At 37.5% G+C, this 26,090-nt stretch overlaps 1 pseudogene; it reads left to right on the forward strand.

Annotated features, from left to right (window-relative positions):
- LOC107864453 overlaps window positions 1–23,449 on the forward strand; it is a 36,177-nt pseudogene extending 12,728 nt beyond the window's left edge.
- Window positions 23,450–26,090: the final 2,641 nt, after the last annotated feature.

The following is a 26,090-nucleotide window of genomic DNA, read 5'->3' on the forward strand; positions in this document are numbered from 1 at the left end:
ATCATATTCGCATATAGAGGTACGTGGGGTTATTCAAAAATCTCATGTGTGTAGTTTTTATGAACATGCATGTGTTTAAATAGGGGTTTTCAATCAAATGCTAATAACTTGCTTTCAATATGATTTCTAAGTCATTTTCTTTATGTCATGGGAATTGTTTGCCTATATACTTCAATGGTTGAAACCATGCATATGTGATTTGAGATTTTCCATGGAAGTTTGATAAATATGAATGATAAATTGTTTTCAAATTCCCATGATAATGTTTCGATACCCCATATCATATTGTGATCAACAAAAGAGAGCATGAATTTGAAATAACTATTGTTCACTACTTGTAAATAATGAAGCACCTTGGTTTTTACATGGTTATGCATATATGGAAGTGATATTGAGGACTTGCAAGTCGGGTATGACAATATGTGATTGAATAAGATGAAATTTGAATGCATTGATTTTACATGAGAAATGTGGATGCTTGAAGAAGGAGTTTGAGACACAAGGGCTCATCGCTGGAAAAATGTGTTTGACGACATGGAATATTGATACCATCTAAGTGATCTTATGTACTTGGCTTCATGTCATTCCGAAATTGGGACTATAGGTAGGAGCCCGGGCTAAGTGATCTTGGGCACTACCATTGGGTCAAGACACCATGCTGTGTGATCTTGTGTGTCTTCCCCTCACGTATACTCTAATCTTAGCGGCAACCGGGGTTTGACAGTTGGTGTAAATTATGTAGGGTATTCCACCTAGCTTAGTTGCATTTCATTGATTGTTGAGAAACTATTGCATTACACCCATGTGCTTTCAAATGATTTGATACGAAATTGCTTTATAATGGTTCTCAACTATATTTTGTGAAAATATTATGTTTTGTTTTGATATATCTGCGTGCCAGTACTTTTGTGCTGACCCCCTCCCCTCTCCAACCTCACAGGTTCAGAGGCCCAGTCTAGGGGTCAAGAGAATCAGTAGATCATTCAGACAGAGTTGCAGAGACAAGTGGTGAGCCTTCTATGTTTCGGAAGGTATTATGTCCTACAATCCTTTTATCTTATATTCAGTTTCGGGGGTCTACTGGGGGCCTTGTCCTAGTTTTCAGATAGACATTATTTTAGTCATGTAGTAGAAATTTCGTAGACGGTTTTAGAGATGTTGATTTAGATTGTGGGACACTATTCCCCATTTTCGTTTTCATATGATTCTTGACCATGTTTCCGTTATACTGTGTTTCTTCCGCATTACTTTGTTCATATGAATTAGGTGCATGATTAGATAGGGGTGTTTCGGGTTTCCATGGTTTGAAATGCTCGTCACGGCCAGGCCCTAGTTTGGGTCATGACAACTAGCTTGTTAATTGGTACTAAGATCAATTAAACAAAATTAAGGAACAACAAATAAGAAACTAACAATCCAAGTTTGAGCTTAATTTGGATGGTGAACAGTAACTATGACGATGTGTCGGCATGCAATTGGTCATGGTCCTACACAAAATTTAATCACCAACTTGAAGTTTAGTCCGTGCATAATCTTATAGTGGAAAACAATTAGTATTGAGGGGACAACACAAGTCTTGAAACCTTTTTCAAATTCCACTCAAAAAGGTGAGATTTGACATGTACTAGTCCCACAAAACAAGGTCCATGAAATAGGGAAATGTCATAACCCAAACCGGGGCCCTGGCCGTGATGGGAATCCCGAACCGTGGAGGCCCAAGCGCATATAATATACTCGGATCGGTAAATCACGGTTTTGTAAAATGAGTTGTCTGAACTCATGCCTTCTTCGGGGAACCACCTAAGCTCTCTTTATGCCCAATTTTATCCTGTTCTAAATCATGCATTTTTCTAGTTTTAGCCTCTGAAAAGTTTGATTTCAAACATGCTTTCTATTTTGTTCTGAATTATCATGGCATAATCTGAATTGGTGTCATCACACCAAGACTTGCAAGTCCTATTTCTGAGCCATAATGCAGCATGCATAATTATTTCATTAAGACACAGTTCAGACCACCCAAACATGCAAATAGTATAAAAAATTTCATATTCCGAAATGACAAGTCAAACTATGCTGAGATTATTCAAATATATGGTGGACATGCGTTCTTTTGGCAAACCATGCTACTCTTTGTTAAATGCATATTCAACATTTATCAACATGAATAACCCTCTCTTTTTATTTCGAAATCATATTTAAGTCATAGCATAAATCAAGACATTTCACATCATGCTTTCAAAATGCAATTTAGAATAATTCATATCTTATGAAAGATGGAAACTATCATAACAAGAGAGGGGTTCATTATAATTCATGCTCTTAATTTAATATTCATCCTTAAACACATTCATACATATATGTATATATAATTTTTCAATTAATTTAGGGGAAGGTATAAAGACCAAAACAATACCGTTAAAAACTTCTAAAACATGATTATATTCATAAATCAAAAACCCTTTTCTTAGAACATGATTTCTATGCCCATGAGATTTTAGGAAAACCCTGCGTACATTGATTGCGGAGAATAATGGATGATTCTTGAAGCCTATGGTTTGGGGATTCCAAATCTTCAATCAATCTCTAAAACTCACGGTTGAATCTTGAGGGACCTTGATACTTGGTTGAGACCTTAAGGGTTAGTTTTTGAGGAAAATTGGAGAAAAGAGTGTATTTTTGGTGAATTGGGGACTGAATTTCGATGTTTTTGACAATTGGGGTCAAGGGAAAAGGACCAAAATGACCCTTGACCCTTCAAAAGATAAAACTATGCGGGAATAGGCTTCACATCGCGAACCCTAATTGGGTTAATTTTCCCTCGCGATGTGACCCCTATTCAGGTTAAGCAAAACTCGCGTCGCGGGGCTATCGCTGCCCCTTACTGCCTTTGATGGCATCACTTTTCACTCAGTTATCGTAATTTGACAAAATTGATATCGTTGGAAATATAATTTGAAGAGATTTCATTTGATATATAGTAGGACCTCTAATTCATTATATACAAATAGTTATGACCAAGTGAAATTGACTCAAGTTTCGAGGCTCACTCAAACACGTAGGATAGGAAAGTTTTCAACTCGTCCTTGAGTTTGGGGACCTCTATCTTCTCAATTCATGCTAAAATAGGTTCCCACACAACATAATTGATTAACATGCCAAATTTGAATAGGATTTATGGCTTTTGTATCATCTACGCATTGAAATGACGGCTTTTATTCTAGCTCAAAATGCGGGGTTTTACATTATCTCCCCCTTGGGATCATTCATCCTCGAATGATGAGTAGGAATGTTGAAGTATTTAAGGTATGGAATAGAAAGGACATGATATGTCTTCTAATAAAGATATAGGTGAGCTGAAATATTTAAACTTCTATCATGAATTGACTTGACTTTTTTTGCTTCAAGAAGCTGATTCGTGCAGAAAGTTTAGGATTCCCTCGAAATGTTAATGACCCAATCATATATATTGAATTTGGAAGTGATAAATTATCCAAGTATGAATCATAAGGTAGAAAGACTTAGATCGTACAAGGGTATTACACTGTCTAACCTAAAATATTTGGAAAAATTTGAGATTATGCGCTGAACTCTTATGAACTGAGTCATGACTAAATAGTTGAATCTGAAACATGATGCTTGGACTGAACTGAATTCATAATTTACATAGATAGAATAGATTATCTCTTGGGGATGGTCATACGCATGAGATTCGGGTAGCAGGACTGGGTGAAAAAGGTGGAAAATCATAGTAACTTGTCTTCCTGACTGTTGAATTGAATTACACTGGAAACTTATACTTAACTGGAGTATCTCTTCAACACTCTTTCTAAAGAAGTTCTAGTAACATCAGAGAGCAAAGAATCTTGGGAATGTGTTACACCAAACATTCATCTAAGGAATCACAACAATGACACCACTCTATAGCATGGAATATAAACATATAACTCATAAACTAGGATAGAATTACCAAGCGTTAGGCAATGCAACTTCTTACTTTCAAGCTTAGCACACTTCTCGAATATTCCTCAACTATACTATTCTTCTAAAATAACATACCCGTTGTTTCAAATTGTAATCTTCAAATGGGCATTGATAAATCTTTCTACTAATGTCTAAAGTAGCTTAAATCCTTTCACCGTGATCAAGCGTATCTCTAAATCACAAAATACAACATGCCACACTATGATACTAGTCCAAACCATATTATTCAACTTTCTATACTTTTAAAGTTCACACCCTACGCATATTGTGCCTTACCACTTCAACGACTAACTCTGATCTCTTACTATGGATTCAATAGCGCATATTGCATTCCTCCACTTAAATCCCAACACGTCATTCAAGCCTATTTTTACAACCATATATGCTTCAAGGCAAACACCCATAAACACATACTTTGTATATTCCCGAAACCACTACCAATACAACTTCCACTCGCTACCCCAAGAACATACACACACAAATTTCAACTAACTATCACATGTATCAAAGACTTCGCCCCCGATCTTACTTCACACTTATCGCTTTATCTAAAACAAGCATACTATGATCTTCCATCAACAAGAAACATGTGATAATCACCACAATAATTACATAAGGAGGATTCACAAAAAGGTTAGAACATAAGACCTTGAAGCATGGAAGAATACTATATGTGGCTTGACACATAACTGAGGCCAAGGAATAGCAAATCAGGATTCATCAAAGTGATCTGAATCGAGAGTATACCTGTCTATAAGCTAAATCTAGCCAATCATTTGGCATGTAGCATGAGTTATGGGAACTGAGCACACTATAAAGCGTGAGTACCTAGGTCATAAGCTGCATGACCTTAATTTGGAGTTCATAACTTATGGAATGTGATCCGGACTACTGAATGAACTGGAATTCCTCATTTAGGAATTGGAAGAGCACGTGATTCTCTATCATATACATTAACATAAACTATTATCATGGAACTGAAATGTGAGGCTTGAGTAGATATTGGGATGACTGAAAAATACTGAGATAAGACTGGGTTGAGTCTCAGTAATACCCCAATCATTTTTTAAGCTTAAATCCATCTTTTGAGTGGATATGTATGACTTCCAAAGTGATTGATGTTTAAAAGATGTTGTATTTATATAATTTCTACTTTTTTTCATGTATATGATTGAATAATATTTCCATTGATACCAATTTCATTGAGATCCGACATCGGATGAGGGAGTTATGGTCATTTTATTGAACGATGTCGGATCACCCAAGTTTGATGATCGACCTGGCAGAATGTCAGGTTCCTGGTGGACCATCAATTACCCCGTCAAGCCAAGGCAGTGACTCCTTTTTCAAGCCATCGTACGACTGTCAAGTTGGTGGACCGTCACAAAGTTGACGGACCATCAAAGGGTCCATCAGGTCGAGACAGAATGTCTCATTTCTGGCCCTCGAGTGACGGAAAACTTGGTGGTTCATCAGTTTCCTGATGGACCATCACTTTGACCATCACATCAAGGCAAAATGTTCCAATTTTGGCACTTGAGTGATGGATGATCTGGTGGACCATCAGGAAACTTGATGGACCGTCAGATCGACCATCACAGGCCTCGATCAGCGAATTTCAGCTTTTTCAAAAGGCATTTTGGTCATTTCCACCCTATAAGGTCTTATATATATATCCTAGTAGAGAAGAGCCCTTTATTTTCTCCTTTCCTCTACCAAGAAACATCTAGAAATTAGGATTTCTTCCCAAACCCAAAAATTCAATTTTCTTCCAAGAAATTCAAAAATCTTCCAAAGAGATTCTCAACAATGCTATAAAGAAGTTTATATCAGGTTTATTCATCTCCAAAATTATAATCTAAGGTATGTGGGGTTTGAACAAGAACACTCCTTTCATTCTTGTGCCTAAAGATTTACTTTTTATTACTGAGTTACATGATTTTGCAAGTGGGTTTACACCTAAATTTCTTTATTTATGATTTATGAGATTTGAGTTGAATAAATTTGATATTTATTATTATTTCACCATCATGTTTCTGAAATTGAGAATTTATTCCATGAGTTGCATATTGTCATTACGTATTGATGATTTCTAAGCGATTTAAGGAAAGTGTCATGAGTTATGACTTTCCATGAAAAATTTTACTATTGAATATATCTCGATATTTGAGATTGAAAGTCGAGAATGAGTCCTATGATATTTCCTTGAAGCTTTTAATATTTGAAATAATTTGATAAGCAAAGGTACTTGATGTTGAGAAAGACTGTTTTGATTTTGAGTCAAGTTAGGAATCCACAGTTGTTCATGATTTACAGATGAGATATATTTATGTTTTGGTATCTATGATAGACCCATGAGTTGATATTGATTAAGGTGGATTTCTTAACGCGTTCTGAGCTGAGTCTGGGAGGAGTATTTAGCACCGAGTGGAAAATATGGTATTTTCTCGAAACTACGTGCCACCGTAGGATTGATATTGATGGTTGTGGGACAGAGGCTGAATATGGGATTGTGATTGAGAAATTAAGGTTGTACTCCTTGGCAAGAGTACGACACCCCCGCCAATGTGGGGTTCTCTCCTTAGGAGGGAAAAATGTTGGACTCTATGAGGCTCACATGGTGTAGTTATGTCGGTTATAAAAAACTCCCACATCTATAATGATCTAAGTACCATGAGTTACCGAGTCACTCTAAGTCATGATTCAAAGAGTTTGAGTTGAGATAAATGATTTACAAGATTTATGAAGAATATATTATACTGATGACTTTCAGAAATAATGTTTTAGATATTTCAAGCGAAGAGAGTTGTTATTGTCAACATGCATGATTTTCTTATACATTTATGATATTATTTAAAATGTTGTATCCACCCCCATATACTCAGTACATTCCCAAGTACTGACTCTCATACTCTTTTGTACTTTATATTTCCTCATGATATAGGTTTAGGTTCTCAGTCTCATCAGCGACAGTGATCTTTGAGTACCTTCATCTTCATTTTCGCGGTTGGTGAGTCCTCATGGTTCGTGGACCTGTGTCTTTATTTTTATATTGTTAATAGATGGTTGTTTACTTTCAGTTCAGTATGAGTCAGTTGGGGATCTATCCTAATGGCTCCTCGGTCCTATGAAGTAGAGGCTTTGTCAGACTAGTATGACAGCAGTACAAAACCGTATTACTTCGTATCTCAGTATGTTTATGGCATGATTATTCTTCCCTACTTTATGATGATTCGTGTTGTAGAGAGTTCTGAAGGTAATGATAGGCTTAGAGGGTTAGCTTGAGGCCACGTGTGGCCTTGAGCACCATGTGATGTCTCGGGATAGGTTCTCGGGGCATTACAAGCTTGGTATCAGAGCCTAAGGTTCTAGGAGTCCTAGGGAGTCTTACAAGCCGCGTTACATAGAGTCTTGATCATCAGTGTGTAGCGCATCACATCAATAAGCAAGAGGCTATGGGACATATTAGGAAAAGTTGTTTCTTTCTTTCAAAAGTGTATCGTGCCTATGACTATTTCTCTCTTCTATTAATTTGTGCCCTCTTATGATAGAAAATGACTCCTCGTAGAGCTCATAAAAATAACGAACGACCTCAACCAGTTGATCCTTTAGGTGAGACGGTGTCCCATGCTAAATTTCGGGCAGCTTTCCAAGCGCTAGCCTAGGAGGTCACCGCCAATGCCCAAGCCAATACCTAGGCTACTATTCTACCTCCACAAGGGAATAATTCTGCTGCAGCCCGGGCTTATGACTTTATGCGAATAAATCCACCTGAGTTCTTTGGGTCAAAAGTAGGTGAAGACCCGCAAATGTACTTAGATAAAGTAAGAAAGATCACTCAGATTATGCATGTGACTGAGAAAGAGAGTGTTGAATTAGCTGCTTATAGAATAAAAGATGTTGCTTATGATTGGGTGGAGATGTGGAAGAAAAGTAGAGGAGAGAATGATGCTTCTGTGACTTGGCAATTATTCCAAGATGCCTTCTTAGACAGATTATTTTCCTTAGAGCTGAGGGAAGCAAAATTAGAAGAATTTATGAACTTGACACAAGACCCCATGACAGTTAAGGAGTATTGCCATAAGTTTACCAGTTATCTAAGTATGCTCCTGGTATAATGGCTGATTTTAGAACTAGTATGAGTAAGTTCTTGGCTGGTATATCTGGTTATGTTATGAAAGAGTATAGATCCGCTATGCTTAATAGGGACATGGACCTTTCAAGACTAATGGTTCATGCTCAACAGATCAAAGCAGACAAAGTAAAGAAGAGAGAGAGAGAGTGAGAGGGAATAAAAGAGTTAGATCAGAGCAGCAGAGGTATAGTCAGGCTAGATTGTTTTGAGGGATCCTTCCTCAGTTCCAGAGCCGTTCACTTATGCCAGCGCCTTCATCAGCTAGTACTCTTGCATTTAGAATTAGGCTGGAGCAGGGTAATAGGCCTAATATGTCCAGGTCCCAGGATAGTGTGAGTAACAGACCTCATCCTCCCCCATGTCCGAAGTGCGGTAGAGACCATCTCGATGAGTGGTTATTTGGTCAGAGGGGTTGTTTTGGTTGCGGTAAGTTGGGCCACAAGTTTAAAGATTTCCCATATACTAGACAGGAGAGTCACGATGTTCGTCCTCAGAGTTAGACTATTAGTGCTCCATCCTCTGTAGTTCGTCCTACCCCTCTTTAGGGTGCCTCATCTAGTACTGTAGGTGGCCAGAGGGAAAATTACTTTTATGCTATACCACCCCACCAGGAGTAGGAGGATTCACCAGATATTACTGGTACATTTTGTGTATTTCATTTTGATGTGTATGTGTTGTTGGACCCTGGGTCAAGTCTTTCTTATGTGACTCTGTTGGTGGCTGTGAATTTTGAAATCAGTGCTGAAAAGATTTTTGAGCCTTTTCTAGTCTCTACACCAGTGGGTGAATCTGTTGTTGCTAAGCAAGTATATAAGAAGTGTCCTCTCACTGTTCTTAACAGAGTCATGTTTGCAGATTTGATTGAGCTAGACATGGTTGATTTTGATATTATTTTGGGTATGGATTGGCTTCACTCTTGTTATGCGTCTATAGACTATTGTACCCGAGTAGTCAAGTTTTAGTTTCGTAATGAGCCAGTCTTTGAGTGGTTAGGAAATTCTGTATCTCCTAAAAGTCATTTCATATCCTATCTTAAAGCTAGGAAATTGATATCCAAGGGTTGTATCTATCATTTAGTCCAAGTTAAGGACACTAAGTTTGAGACTCCAACTATTCAGTCTCTTAGTGTTTTACATGAGTTTCCTGATGTTTTCTCGGAAGATCTCCCAGGGGTACCTCCCGATAGAGAGATAGAATTCAGAATTGATCTTCTTCCTGATACACAGCCTATTTCTATTCCTCCATATCGTATGGCCTCCGCAGAACTTAAGAAGTTGAAAGAGCAACTCAAAGATCTTCTTGATAAGGGTTTAATAAGGCCTAGTGTGTCTCCCTGGGTTGCACCCATGCTATTCGTACGAAATAAAGATAGTTCATTGCGTATGTGCATTGACTATCGTCAGCTTAACAAGGTCATAGTTTACTTCTCAGTTTTGGAGAGCCTTTCAGTAGGGTCTTGGCACCTAAGTTTATCTTAGCTCCACTTTTCATCCGCAGACAGATGGTCAGGCTGAGAGGAATATCCAAACTTTGGAGGATATGTTGAGGACATCTATTCCTGATTTCAAAGGAAGTTGGGATGAACATTTGCCGTTGATTGAATTTGCTTACAACAATAGTTTTCATGCTAGCATTGGAATGGCTTCATTTGAAGCTTTGTATAAGAGAAGATGTAGATCGCCCATAGGTTGGTTCGAAGTGGGTGAAGCTGTTGTGATTGGACCTGATGCTGTATTTGAGGCTATGGAGAAATTTAAGTTAATTCGGGAGAGGTTAAAGACAACCCAGAGTCATCAGAAGTCGTACGCAGATATGAGAAGAAGAGCTCTTGAGTTTGAAGCTGGTGATATGGTGTACTTAAAAGTTTCACCCATGAAAGGGGTGAAAAGACTTGGAAAGAAAGGAAAGCTGGGTCCTAGATATGTTGGCCCTTATAGAGTTTTGAATCGTGTTGGGAAAGCATCTTATGAGATTGAGTTGCCTGCAGAGTTGTCAGCTGTCCATCCTGTGTTTCATGTTTCTATGCTCAAGAAGCACATTGGAGACTCTGTTGTTGTTGATCCGTCGGAAGGTTGTGATGCTCAGTATAGCCTTTCATATGATTAAATCCCGGTTGAAATACTAGATTATCAAGTCCATAGACTGAGGAACACGGAAGTTCCCTTGGTTAAAGTTCTGTGGAGAAATCAATCAGTAGAGGGTGCCACTTGGGAAACAGAAGTAGATATACGAGCTAGTTACCCTCATCTTTTCTCCGTGAGTCCAAATCAAGCTGAATGTACTATTCCCCTAATTTAGTTTTCTCCTAATCTAATGTATTCAGCTATATGGTTATTCCCTCTATGATTCGTGCATTTAGTGAAGTACTCAAAAGTTTAGAGTAAAGTGAGCCCTTAGGTGTGAGTCTTTCCAGCTATACATCCTCATTGTCTCTTGTTCTTGGCCTATTTTGCAACATTAGAGGATGAATGTGTCCAAGGGGGAGATATTGTAACACCCCGATCATTTCTTAAGCCTAAAATCATCTTTTGAGTGGATATGTATGACTTCCAAAGTGATTGATGTTTAAACCATGTTTTATTTCTCTAATTTCTACTTTATTTCATGTAGAGCATTGAATAATCTTTCCATTGATACCAATTTCATTGAGATCCGACATCGGACGAGGGAGTTATGGTCGTTTTACTGAATGGTGTCGGATCGCCCAGGTTTGACGGTCGACCTAGCAGACCGTCAGGTTCCAAGTGGACCATCAAGTACCCCATCAAGCCAAGGCAGTTACTCCTTTTGTAGGCCATCATGCGACGGCCAAGTTGGTGGACCGTCAAAAAGTTGACGGACCGTTAAGGGGTCCGTCGGGTCGAGACAGAATGTCTCATTTCTGGCCCTCGAGTGATGGATAACTTGGTGGTCCGTCAGTTTCCTGAAGCACCATCACTTCGATTGTCACGTCGAGGTAGAACGTTCCAGTTTTGGCACCCGAGTGACAACGATCTGGTGGACCGTCAGGAGACTTGACGGACCATCAGATTGACCGTCACAGGCCCCGATCAGCAAATTTCAGCTTTTTCAAAAGGGCATTTTGGTCATTTATGCCCCATAAGGTCTTATATATATATATATATATCCTAGTAGAGAAGAGCCCTTCATTTTCTCCTTTCCTCTACCAATAAACATCTAGAAATTAGGGTTTCTTCCAAAACCCAAAAATTCAATCTTCTTCCAAGAAATTCAAGAATCTTCCATAGAGATTCAAAGTGATCCAAGAATGAAGCTTTCCTAATTAAAGGAATCAAGAAATATAGCTCAAGAATGCTATAAAGAAGTTTATATCAAGTTTCTACATCTCCAAAATTATAATCTAAGGTATGTGGGGCTTGAACAAGAACACTCCTTTCGTTCTTGTGTCTAAAGATTTACTTTCTATTACTGAGTTACATGATTTTGCACGTGGGTTTACATCCAAATTTCTTTATTTATGATTTATGAGATTTGAGTTGAATAAGTTTGATATTTATGATTATTTCACCATCATGTTTCTGAAATTGAGAATTTATTCCATGAGCTGCGTATTGTCATTACATATTGATGATTTCTAAGCGATTTTAGGCAAGTGTCATGAGTTATACCTTTCCATGAGAAATTTGACTATTGAATATGTATCAATATTTGAGATTGAAAGTCGAAAATGAGTCCTATGATGTTTCCTTGAAGATTTTGATATTTGAAATAATTTGATAAGCAAAGGTACTTGATGTTGAGAAATATTGTTTTGATTTTGAGTCGAGTTAGGAATCCACAATTGTTCATGATTTACAGATGAGATATATTTATGTTTTGGTCTCTATTATAGACCCATGAGTTGATATTGATTAAGGTGGATTTCTTAACGCGTTTTGAGCTGAGTCTGGGAGGAGTATTTAGCACCGAGTGGGAAATGTGGTATTTCTCCAAAACTACGTGCCACCATAGGATTGATATTGATGATTGTGGGATAGAGGCCGAGTATGGGATTGTGATTGAGAAATTGAGGTGTTACTCCTTGGAAAGAGTATGACACCCCCGCCAATGTGGGGTTCTCTCCTTAGGAGGGCAAAATGTTGGACTCCATGCGGTTCACATGGTGTAGTTATGTCGGTTATAAGAAACTCCCACTTTCATAATGATCTAAGTACCATGAGTTACCGAGTCACTCTAAGTCATGAGTCAAAGAGTTTGAGTTGAGATAAATGATTTACGAGATTTATGAAGTATAAACTATTACTGATGACTTTCGAAAATGATGTTTTAGATAATTCAAGCGAAGAGAGTTGTTGTTGTCAGCATGCATGATTTTCTTATACATTTATGATATTATTTAAAATGTTGCATCCACCTCCACATACTCAGTACATTCCCAAGTACTAACTCTCATTCTTTTTTGTACTCTATATTACCTCATGATATAGGTTCAGGTGCTCAGTCTCATCAGCGACAGTGATCTTTGAGTACCTTCATCTTCATTTCTGCGGATGGTGAGTCCTCATGGTTTGTGGACCCGTTTCTCCAATTTTGTATTGTTAATTGATGTTTGTTTACTTTCAGTTCAGTACGAGTCAGTTGGGGATCTGTCCCAATGGTTCCTCAGTCCTATGAAGTAGAGGCTTTGTCAGACTAGTATGCCAGCATGTACAAAGATTTGAGTATTTTGTTTGTATAGAACCGTATTACTTCGTATCTCAGTATGTTCATGTCATGATTATTCTTCCCTACTTTATGATGATTCGTGTCGTAGAGAGTTCTGAAGGTAATGACAGGCTTAGAGGGTTAGCTTAAGGCCATGTGTGGCCTTGAGCACCATGTGATGTCTCGGGATAGGTTCTCGGGGCGTTACAGTCTCACCCTCACTTTCTGACATTCTATATCATACTGCATCACTACTAGAGTCTGAGATTCTTACTTGGTTATTCGTTCTATCATCTCCCCCTTAGCTTCAATCCATCATCTTATGTTTGAGAGATTTCTTACTAGATTCTAACTGAACTACACTTACTGTACTCTAGGGTCTGGAAAATGACAATACATGCATATCATAGAACTTAACCCGAATGACTACACTTGAAAGTCGAAAACCACTATTAATACTACCTTCTGAGATGCACTCTATCTTTATATAGCCACCAATAGTCATCATAGAGTACTTGAACACTTACTATCTTCGAATCTTCATTAGTATCCCCATAGTTGAAGTGCGTACCCTCTAGTGCTTATACTCTTATTTCTATTAGCTCAGTCTTCAAAAACTCAAACTTAAACTTAGATTCTAACACTGAACATGGATATCACCAAGCCTTTGATGAACCGTATTACTTCTGTCATAGCACATCAATATCTTGACTCCGAACTTAAATCTCTCTACCATAAGAATCAAGATCATATCAAAAGGCTCAACTCTATCAATAAAACTCCTTAACTTAGCTATCTAGCACACCATATACCATCTAACTAGTCTTTCTCCACCTAGCGACTCAACGGTACTACTATGTATACTAGCCACACGTAACATGTAATAGTCTTAGAAAATGCCGAAACTCCATATCACCTTGGGCATACTTCTACCTCATATATGCAACATCATACTTTGTTACGAATCAAATAAACTTAATCTATTGCATACACCGTTCAAGTCTATTAGATCACTTCTATATAACTAGTATTCATTAACCAAGAAATCTTCACATCCACCTTCATGGACATCAACTGTTCAAAATTAATATCTAGTGCTATGCATGATTCACAACCTAACCTGACGCATAACTCTCACTTGAAAACCATGAAATAAACATCAAGAAACACTAGTACACTAGAACTTCATAAACACAATAATCGATCATGACCTTATGATTTTCCTTATCATAACTCATTATCACACACTATTTCAACACATTAAGCCTACTAATTTATTCCCACAAAACATACATCATTAACCTCATGCCACTATGCTTACCACTGCATTCTACATTTAAATTCAAGCCTATAGTCTAGCATCAATCATCTACCACCAATGAAGAAAGCAAAACAATATACTAGTCAATTAATTTGGGACATTCTATTCAAATACCACAATAATATACTACATACCTTCTCACGTGTAGTACTAGTTTACAACTACCAACAAAAAGAAGGTCGGGGGGAGGGGGAGGGGGTAAAGTCACGTAATAGACATGGCCAACCTTAATCTTATATTATAACCCCATACAATCTTATCTACTTATATGAATTTCTAGCATCACGCTTACTTATCCAAGCATACATTTAGACTACCTTCAAATTCAACAAACGACCATGAGTCTATAACTATAACTTACTGGCTAATCTAGCCATTTTCATACTTCAAGCAAACAACAATTCACCTTGACTAATAACTCCTTCTTTACCTTCTACTAAACTAACACACAAAGATGTATCACTTCATTACCAACTCAATATCATGTAAAAAGATTCAACTATACATATATTCAATAAATCACCCTTACCACTTTTATTTCCATTACGCCTCTAAACCCCTAGTTCCAACCAACACAAGAACAATAAGATGAATAACAAGTTGCTAGTGAATCAAAATAGGCCTCACACGGCTTCACTAGACTTTGATTTGGTATTTTGAACAAGAAAATGAGATGAATGAAAAGGATACTATGCTAGTGAATCAAAAGAGACCCACACGGATTCACTAGACTTTGAGTTTCAACAATACAACGATAACAAGATTACAAGGGATAGAAACTTGACACACAGTAATCAATGATCTACGAATACATATCTTACTCTGTATATATAAAAGTTTGAATCAAACACTTCCTCCATGGACTACCATACAACCCATGCATGCTACTAGCTACCACATTAGGCTATCACTATAAAGGGGTAAATCATCCTGAAACATCGGTTATTCAACTATAACCATTTAGTTACACAAAAGTCACCCTCACTGTGACCTCTAAACTTGTGACTTCATTTCACCAACTTCTTGGTCCCACATCCTTACCAATAGGTCATGACACCGACGCTTCAGCTTATACTACTACTCTGGTGGAAATACAATTCCAACATTATGCTACACCTCATTACCTCTAAAGCGTGACATTAGTGACATAAGTTTTGAAAAGGACTGAATACACTTAATACTGTAGGCCGAAAAGAACAATTTCATTAAAATCAAAGTTCACACTAGAACAAACATACTCTGATTTCAAACATGCTTTCTATTCTATTCTGAATTATTATGGCATAATCTGAATTGGTGTCGTCACACCATGACTTGCAAGTCCTATTTCTGAGCCATAATGCACCATGCATAATTCTTTCATTAAGACACAGTTCAGACCACCCAAACATGCAAACATTATAAAAGATTTCATGTTCCAAAATCACAAGTCAAAACTATGCTGAGATTATTCAAATATATGGCGGTCATGCGTTCTTTTGGAAAACCATGCAACTCTTTGTTATATGCATATTCAACATTTATCAACATGCATAACCCTCTCTTTTTATTTCAAAATCATATTCAAGTCATAGCATAAATGAAGACATTTCACATCATGCTTTCAAGATGCAATTTAGAACAATTCATATCTTATGAAAGATGAAAAATATCATAACAAGAGAGGGGTTAATTATAATTCATGCTCTAAATTTAATATTCATAGTTAAACACATTCATACATATATGTATATATAATTTTTCAATAAATTTGGGGAAGGTCTAAAGACCAAAACAATACGGTCAAAAACTTCTAAAACATGATTATATTCATAAATCAAAAACCCTTTTCTTAAAACATGATTTCTATACCCATGAGATTTTAGGAAAACCCCGCGTACCTCGATTACGGAAAATAATGGATGATTCTTGAAGCCTACGGTTTGGGGATTTCAAATCTTCAATCAATCTCTAAAACCCACGGTTGAATTTTAAGGGACCTTGATATTTTGATTGAGACGTTAAGGGTTAGTTATTGAGGGAAATCGGAGAAAAGAGTGTATTTTTGGTGAATTGGGGATTGAATTTCGGTGTTTTTGACGATTGGGGTCAAGGGGAAAGGACCAAAATGACCCTTAAGAATCTAAAACTATGCGGGAATATGCCCTACGTTGTGACCCCTAATTGGATTAATTAGCCCTCACAACGCGACCCCTATTCAGGTCAAGCAAAACTTGTGTCGCCGGGCTATCGCGACCCCTCACTGCCTCTGGTAGTATAACTTTTCACTCAATTATAAGAATTTGATAAAATCGGTATCGTTGGAAAGATAATTCGAACAGATTTCATTTGATATATAGTAGACCCTCTAATTCGTTATATACAAAGATTTATGATCGATTAAAGTTGACCCAAGTTTCGACGCTCACTCAAACTCGGAGGATAGGAGAGTTTTCAACTCGTCCTTGAGTTTGGGGACCTCTATCATCTCAATTCATGCTCAAATAGGTTCCCACACTACATAATTGATTAACATGCCAAATTTGCATAGGATTTATGGCTTTTGGATCATCTACGAATAGAAATGACGGTTTTCATTCTAGCCCGAAATGCGGGGTGTTACAATTTACCCCACATATCCCTTTACTAACAAATGCACATAGTGAAAGTTCATCTGGTTCTTCCCTCTTCACCTATAAACATAGTATGGGTTGTCACACCATAATTTTTACAATAAGGAATGTCTACTATGTTATCCATATCATTACTTCACTGCCATCACCACTATCATCATCATAACATAAGGAAGGTCACTAAGGTAGTAGATGTACGAACTTCAGGGATAAGAGTGACACACTCAATTAGAACTTAAATTCATTGCACTACTCAAAATAGAGCTAGTGATGAAAGATACTTTACAAAAGGCACGAATTTATTCATAAATCAAACACCTAGATCATAAATAGAGGGTCCTGTGGTAAGAAACATGACATAGCATGAGTTTTTAGGACTCTGGACATAAGGAGAAGCATGAGTGTGTATATCATGAGTTGTATAACATAAATATGGGATTCAGAAATTCAAGGAATAAGAAAAGGAATGCTGCTTGAAGCTATTGCTTCTCTTTCTAAGAACTGAAAATGGTCACGAGTTTGCATAAATTGCATCACTTTGGGCTAAGACATGACAGAAAATGAGTTGGTAACATATAGAGAGTATAGTTTCTTAAAGCTAAGCATAAAGTGAGACTTGGGTTTATGTTAGAGTGGGTAAATGTCCCACTTTGGTTGGGGAATGGACTTATAGTTTACTTATATGGACTTGGGTAATCCTCACCTCTTGAGCTAGCTTTTGAGGTTGAGTTAGGCCCAAGGTCCATTCTTGACATGGTATCAGAGCTAGGTCCATTCCCGTTTAGGCTCCTGATCCACGCATCAGTGCCAACTAGGTCTGGGCATGGGGAGGGGGGTGTTAGAGTGGGTAAAAGTCCCACATTTGTTGGGGAATGGACTGGTAATTTACTTATATGGACTTGGGTACTCCTCACCTCTTGATCTATTGCTTCTAGAGAGCTTGAATAGTTAGAAGTTGCTGAGAGATGTTATTGCTTCTAGTTCAGGGGTTGGAGCATAAACATAAGTTTCATAGAGAATTCGGACCTTAGGCATTGGCATAATTTTGATACATAAGACTTAGGTCGAAGGTCCTCCTCATGACTCTTCACTGAAACTCACCACTATTAGACAATTCAAGATCTGCCATAATTCATCTCCCCCTTAGCTCGGAGGTCTCTGTCCTAGACTTGAGGACATATCTTGTTATTAAAATTTATAAGCACAACACTCAGCACAAAGGGGACTCTTCACTGAAACTCGCCACAATGAGACAATTCAAGATCTGCCCTAATTCATCTCCCCCTTAGCTCGGAGGTCTCTAACCTAGACTTGAGGACATATCCTGTTATTAAAATTTATAAGAACAACACTTAGCACAAAGGGGGTATTCCTATACACATGAGCACTAGACTCGACCTAATGCACTATTATAGAAAAAGTACTATCTTCTTGCTACGACATTTCTTACAGGGGTAATACTCTTAACTTCCTCTAGCCTCCAAAGTCTTCTTATAACTAACATTTTCATGGGCATTAGTATTCACCTCCTCTAACACTTAACAAACTAGTCTCCTCTTGTTAGTCTACTGGAATCATCCCTCTAATGGCATGTCTTGCCAGTTCAAAGAAACTAAATATATACCAAGAGGCTCAAATTGTCTATCTATATTTCACTCAATTCAGCTCTAAAGAATGCCATACAAAAACTCCCTGAACTTCTCCATCCTTAGAAATTCAAGAACATGAACTAGGTACATATGACACTTATAACTCAAAGATCGCGTACACCTTATTCTTATAACTTAAGGTTCTTATCAATCTAATAATTTAGCCACAATTCATCGATTGAATACTAGTCCTCATGTATATATCACAATTATTGACTGAAATTTTTCATAAGTTATTAACCTAAGATCTTTCATACATCAAATCAGGCCCACTAATTTACTCCCATAAATCTTGCATTAATATGCCAGTACATCAAATAGGAAAATCAACCTAAATTCAATATTTCATTACTACGGCCTACCAGCACATCTTCTTCACAGCATTACCACTACACCTTAAAATTAATTTACTACACATCTTCTCACCTACTAGACTGGCTTACAATTGCTAGATAAAAATCAAGGGGCTCTGGGTGTAGTAAAATCACATAATCAGATAGTCGATCTTAATATTATAATATAACTCATTACGGTCTATTAGCACAGTCTCCTTCCTCACGTCACATCTACTTACCCATACATACATTTAAACTACTTTCAAAATCTGTCCTTTCCTTCCCAACACTTGGATTAATCATTGGGAATGGATGCAAACGTGCCAATTACTCTTTCTGTCATTACTTCTCTATGTTTTTAGAAATAGATGTTCGACAATATTTATCCAGTTTGGAAAACCAATTAATAATTTATCCATTTGTAGCCATTTTACCCTTTATATTAAATAATATTCATTATCTAATGCATTTTCTAAAACATTAAATTTATTATATTCAAAGGAAGACATAGTAAAATTTGATATTGAGAGAAACAAATAGAAATGTCGCTCCAGTTACTTGAAACTGATAATCCAACAGTTGGTGAACTTGCAGGAATTTCCAAGTTTATCTACGAAAAATGGTCCAAAATGAAATTGACGATGCATTACATCAGCTAGTAATGATCAAGAGTGGAGGTGATCTGAGTAGCGTTGAAGTTAATGAAATTGAGATACTTGAACTGGGGCTAAGATTTTTGAGGACCTTTATAAAGTACAAAAATGTTCTTTTGCCTGATTCCTTGGTCAAAATCACAAGGACGGCCCAACAGATTGTGGAGGTGCTTGATTTCGGTATAATTCCACATGAATGCAGAACTAACATAAATGCGGAAAGGCTAGTATCACAGTTGCAGGAATTCGTTGAAGGCAGCACCAGTTCAATATGCAATTCTGAGCTGGATGATTCTGATCCGACGAAATATATGGATTACCTCGACAAGAATCTAAATGAATCACTGAGGTTTCTATTCGGTGAGCCTGACCCTGATATGACAAAGACAAGGAAAATCCTTAAGAAGCAATTGACCTTCATTCAAAAGAAAATGAGGTTTCTAAGATACTTATATGACAGAGATAAATGGTTACGTCGGCTATGAGAAGTTAAAAGGTTTGCGAACCCGAATTCAGTTAATGGATGAATATGTGGGGTACCTCTATCTTCCTATTTTGTATGCTAAAGATCATACACTTGTGTCTTGCTGTTTATGCCTGATTGTATTAGAGGAGCTAGAAATGAAGAAGATTTTTCTTGGTGAACTAAAGGCTTCAAAGTTTACTCAATCAAAAACTTTCAGGGAAAATAAATTACCAAAAGGATTTTGCCATCATCTCCACAGTCTTCTGAGGCATCTTAAGAACTTTGTCTCTGCTCGAAACATTGATGTGGCAATAGAGTTTTTGTTGGTTTTTCTCGGTGATATGCCAAATCATGTTATTAAAGGCAAGAAGTTGAATGAAGTCTTAGCAAAGATTGGAGTTGTTGTGGGTGACATACTATGTGTAAACAAAGAAGATGTTATCAAGGTTGATCATGGTATGATACAAATATTGAAGAAAATTGAAGATCTAAAGGCATAGGCGGAAGAGAGGTACAAATTGTTAAAATACAGTCCATCTAATGAGTTCCCCACAGTTGGTGGATTGAGCTTTCTTGATTCATTTTTAGGGAAATTGAATGATATGTTGAAATCCGAATCAAGTTCAGATTTCATGATGAAACCCTATATTGGAAATTCAGATGAAGATCTTTCATATCTAACATCTGTTTTCAGAGATGTTGCAAAGGTACATCATAAAGATGAAGAAATTCTCAAAGATCTTCAAAGGCGTACTGTAAAGTTGGCATACGAAGCTGAAGTATCCATCGACTCTATTCTGGTTCAATATAATGCTCTTTCGCTTTTTTTTTTTGCTCATTTCCTGCAATCATCAAGGAGAGCAAGCAAATTCTTGCGAAGGTGAAGGAGATGAGTTTTCAGAACCTTCCTCTTAAGCCCTTCTCTGTGGTAGAGCCATCTAAGCATCTTCCAACTCATCGTAGAAATCCTGTGAATGATGAGGAGATAGTTGGATTAGAGAATGAATCAGAAAAAATAATTCAGTATCTGATAAGAGGTACCCATGAGATAGATGTCGTCCCAATTGTAGGCATGGGGGGACAAGGGGAAACGACTATTGCCAGAAAGGTGTACAATAATGGTAGCATTGTTGACCATTTCGATGTTCAAGCATGGTGCATCATTTCCCAATCATATAACCGGAGAGACCTATTACAAGAGATTTTTAGTCAAGTTACCGGTAAAGAGGATAAGGGAGATAAGGAAGACATCCTTGCTGACGAGTTGAAGAAAAGACTAACGGGAAACAGATATCTCATTGTCTTGGATGATATGTGGGATGGTAAGGCATGGGATGACTTAAGGTTTTCATTTCCTGATGTTGGAAATAGAAGCATAATAGTAATAACAACTCGACTTGAGGAAGTGGCTAAGCAAGTCAAGCACCATATCGATCCTTGTTCTCTTCCATTCCTCACACCCAATGAAAGTCTGAAGTTGTTGCAGATAAAGGTGTTTCAACAGGAAAGTTGCCCTCCTTCACTTCAAGATGTGAGTGAAGCAGTTGCGGAAAGATGCAAAGGATTGCCTCTGGTGATTGTTTTGGTTGCTGGAATAATCAAAAGGAATAAAATGGAAGCTTCTTGGTGGCATGAGGTTAAAAATTCTCTGGTTTCCTATCATGGTGAGTCTGAAGGATATAGTCTTTCGACTATGCAGTTAAGTTATGATAACCTACCTGACCATTTGAGACCGTGCCTTCTTTACATGGCGATGTTTCCGGATGACTCAAGAATTCCAGTTCTGAATTGATAAGTTTATGGATAGCGGAATGCTTTGTGCAGAATATTGAAAAATCTGGGAGGTTGGAAGAGACAGCTGAAGGTTACTTGAATGATCTCATTAGCCGTAACGTGGAGATGGTTTCAGGTAGAAGATACAACGGAAAAGTCAAATGCTGCCAGGTTCATGATGTAGTGCTTCACTTTTGTTTGAATAAGAGTAGAGAAGAAAAGTTTATGCTGGCAGTGAAGGGAAATCCTAGCCGATTTCAATCTTCCCGTTGGAAGGATAGACGAGTGAGTTTCAATTTCACTGATGAGCTTTTCAGTTTGGGATCCAAAACTTTCCGCCAACGCTTGAGGTCAGTCACATAAAGGAAATTCTTGTGATGAGAATTCCTTCTATCATGTTAGTGACATGAAACTTGTTAAGGTCTTGGATTTGAATTGTCCTCGTGACGCCCAGATTTGGTTACGTATATGCAGACCACTAATTCACCTGAAGTACCTTGCAGTTCATTCAATTGCAAACTATGATTGGGAACTACATCTTCCCCATCTTGAAACTTTAATTGTGAGGAAGATAGCAAAGGGGGCACCGTTACCAACGAACTTTTGGAAAATGGAAAAATTAAGGCATGTCGAGACTCCTGAAGGTATTGTTGATTGGTACAAGGATGAGGGGATGTTTCATTAATCCTCTAAATTGGAAAATTTGAGGATATTTAAGAGTTTTTTTATCAAGGAAGCTGATAATTTGGATGCGTTATTAAGAAAGTGTCCTAATCTTCAACAACTTGGCATCTCTTTTATGAAGGCTCCTACAGATGACTCAACGTCAGGTGAAGATGATGACTCAACGTCAGGTGAAGATGATTTCGCAAAGCCTTTCCATATCAATATGGAGAGTCACACCCATCTTCAATCACTTAGTCTTTTTTTTTTCCAGGGTCCCCGATATTAGGATTACAATTGCCTTCAAATTTAAAGAAGTTGGTACTAAGCAGGGTCCCTGCAGATAGGGCGGTTTCTTTCATTGCGGGACTACCAGTCCTGGAGTATCTCCAATTAATTAATTACCATGGCTGGAATAAATCCAAAGAGTGGTGCATTCCTCCAGCTGTCACGCTCCATAAACTTAGGTTGTTGAAACTGGTGGACTTAGGTACCACAACATGGGATGCTTCAGAGGAATCCTTTCCCCAGCTTGAGACACTAGTTATAAGAAGTTGTTACAAACTCGAGAAGACCCCTCTTAGCTTTGCAGATATTCCAACACTGAAACAGGTTAAGTTGATTGGGTCCTTGGCAGAATCTCTGGAGGCTTCAGCTGTGAGAATAAAGGAAGACGTCATAGAGAATGAAGGAAATGACCGTATTGAAATCATTACCAAAGTAAGTTGAAACAAACTCGTATGTGCTATTTTTGAGTATCTATGTGCATCTAATGTGCAACCACTACCTTCAATACAGGATAAGTGGTCAGCACTAAAGCGTCGGTGAGTCAAGAATGTGCCTGTAACCACAACACTGGTATTGTTTCAGTTTTTTTTTTTTTTCTAAAAAAGAATATGTTCCTTTTTTTCTTTTCCAATTCAAAGCTTGTTTTCGCTCAATCTCTCTCAAACTAACGAGGATTTGTCTGAATTTGGCAACTGCAGCAAAAGAGCACACAGGCTATTGTGCAGCTAGCCGAAATGTCCATCCTCAATCAACAATTGAGAAGTTTGTTCTGATTGATACACTTTTTCTGTATGTTTTTGATGATTTGAAACGAAAATATCATTTCTTGTTACCTTCAATGAACATCATGCTGTTGTTTCTTTTTGCTTATATAATTTGGTGGTTGTGTTCGCCGTTACTTTTTATAATCCCTTCATCTTACAATTTCTATTCAATACGTACAAAATTCAATCAAGGATACGAAGTACAATATTACTTTTCCTAGTTGAATACAAGTACACCTCCCAATAATCAAACAACAGATTTACAATTCCAGAAAACAAAGGTAAATTTAAAGATGAGTATTCATGTAAGAAAGTTGATTTGCATATGTGTTGCTTCATGTGCAAAAGCCATCTACATTGTTAGGGCTCTTCCAAAATGTCTCCGAGTGTGTGTTGGATTTCCAAATAGTGCATTTTTGGAGGACTCAACGCGGGTGTAATAATATTTTTAGAGAGTTTGAGCATCATATGAAGCCAGATAGATATCACCTGTCAAACCCCTACTCATCTTTTGAGGAGAACAACGGCAGAGTCTATAAATTTATCCTGTGTGACAAAATGTACACTCGTCTCTCACCATTGACAACCTCTGATGTATACAAGAACCCCAATCACATATTATTTTGATATCATAGTCAATTCCATGTATACTTCTCTAAAATAGACAGTTAAAAAATGCAGCAACTTTATGAACTCAGTGAAACAATTCCATCTCATTGCTCTGTGTGCTATACAGGCTTATGATTATTGTTATGAATCAAACAGGAATAATCAATATGATAAGCCAAAGAAAAACAAGACGAACACACATAGATTTACGTGGAAACCCGTGGCGGGAAATACCACGGGCAGAGGAGGAGAAATTCACTATATTGGAGAGGAATACAAGGAGGAGTCAAAGTGTCAATAACACATCAAAAACCATCAGAAAACCAACCCTCTAAATCGCAATTATATAATACGTGCTTACAAGGAAATTCTAAGCCCAAAAACATACAGGACCGTTCCTCCGCTACCACCAGACCCAATAGTTTTACTAATATGGATCACAACACGATCTTTTTGGGCAGGATTCGGGTCACAAACTGTCACGACCCGAACTAGGGCCTGGCCGGGACGGACATTCCGAATCATGAAGGCCCGAAACGTCCTTCTCTATCTGGTAATCATGCACAACATTCATATAATAAAAGAAGATGTGGAAACATAATCTGCTACGGAAACATGGTCAATTCTGAATTCAACATAAGTATGGAAACTGTAAATCAACTACATCTAAATAACATCTGACTCAGTCTGCGAAATCTTTACTACATGAAAATCTGACAACTGTCTGAAACTGGGATAAGGCCCCAGTAGATCAAAACAATAATAAGTGACATAATCTGAAAAGACGGGCCTTCTAGAATAGAGAAGGCTCACCAACTGAACACTACTACTCTGATAAATCTATTGCCTTTCTGGACCCCTAAACTGAGCCTCAGAACCTGGAGGGAGGAGGGGGGGTCAATACAGATTTACTGGTATGCAAAGTAATCCAAAATAAAAATTTTATATAAATAAAATAATGAGAGAGCAAATTGTCAAAATATCATGCATAAAATAGTTTCCAAAACACATGGGCATCATTTTGAACATTCTAAGACATTCTTGTCAAAACAGTTTCTTATCCTTGTATTACTTCTGAGTTAGGTGGCACTCCCCTACAATTTTGATATTCCACGGGCCGTATGGAATCCGCCATTGACTTGGCGAGGAAGCCTCCAACCCGAGTGTGCCGTAATGGTTGGAGTCTCTGATTCTGATACGTCACACGGCTCGAGGCCAGCGTAATATATAAATTCGGATCGGTAAATCACGGTTTTGGGCAATGAGTTGTCTGAACTCATGCCTTCTTTGTGGAACCACCTAAGCTCTCTTTATGCTCATTTTTATCCTGTTCTAAATCATGCATTTTTCTAGTTTCAACATCTAAAAGTCTAATTTCAAACATGCATTCTATTCTGTTCTGAATTATCATGGCATAATCTGAATTGGTGTCATCACACCAAGACTTGCAAGTCCTATTTCTGAGCCATAATGCATCATGCATAATTCTTTCATGAAAACACAGTTCAGACTACCCAAATATGCAATTAGTATAAGAGATATCATGTTCGAAACTCCAGTCAAAACTATGCAAAAACTGTCATCAAGTATATGGTGGTCACGTGTTTTGGCAAGCATGCAACTCTTTCATTAAATTAATATTCAACCATTATCAATATGCACAACCCTCTCTTTCGAATTCAAAATCATAAATCAAATTGTAGCATAAATCAAGATATTTCATATCATGCTTTTCAAGATACATTCAAAACAATCCATATCATATGAAAATTGAGAAAAATCATATCAAGAGAGGGATTCATGTGAGTCACGCTCTCAAGTCATTCATAAATCATAAAACTTATGCATACGTATATATATATATATATATATATATATTGATACGGGAATTCCTAGCTCAAGACCTTTCACACGAAGACAAGCACGTGAGTTGCAACGACTCCAAGCCTTGTTCACATTCTTGGCCATGTATGAGGCCCTTGTGAGCCCATCTAAGGGCCTATATTTAATAAAATGTAAAGAGGCCTACCAAGACACCCCAAACCCACCCACTTAAATGCCAAGGGTAATTTGGTCTTTGTCCCTCCTTTCTAAGTGACTATATAAGCCATGTAATAGGGCTAGTCTTGCTTTAGTTCATTCCTATGATTCAAGAAACAAAAACTTGTAAATTTTT

Source organism: Capsicum annuum, chromosome 3 (assembly GCF_002878395.1).
Source record: "Capsicum annuum cultivar UCD-10X-F1 chromosome 3, UCD10Xv1.1, whole genome shotgun sequence".
In the NCBI taxonomy this organism is placed as follows: domain Eukaryota; kingdom Viridiplantae; phylum Streptophyta; class Magnoliopsida; order Solanales; family Solanaceae; genus Capsicum; species Capsicum annuum.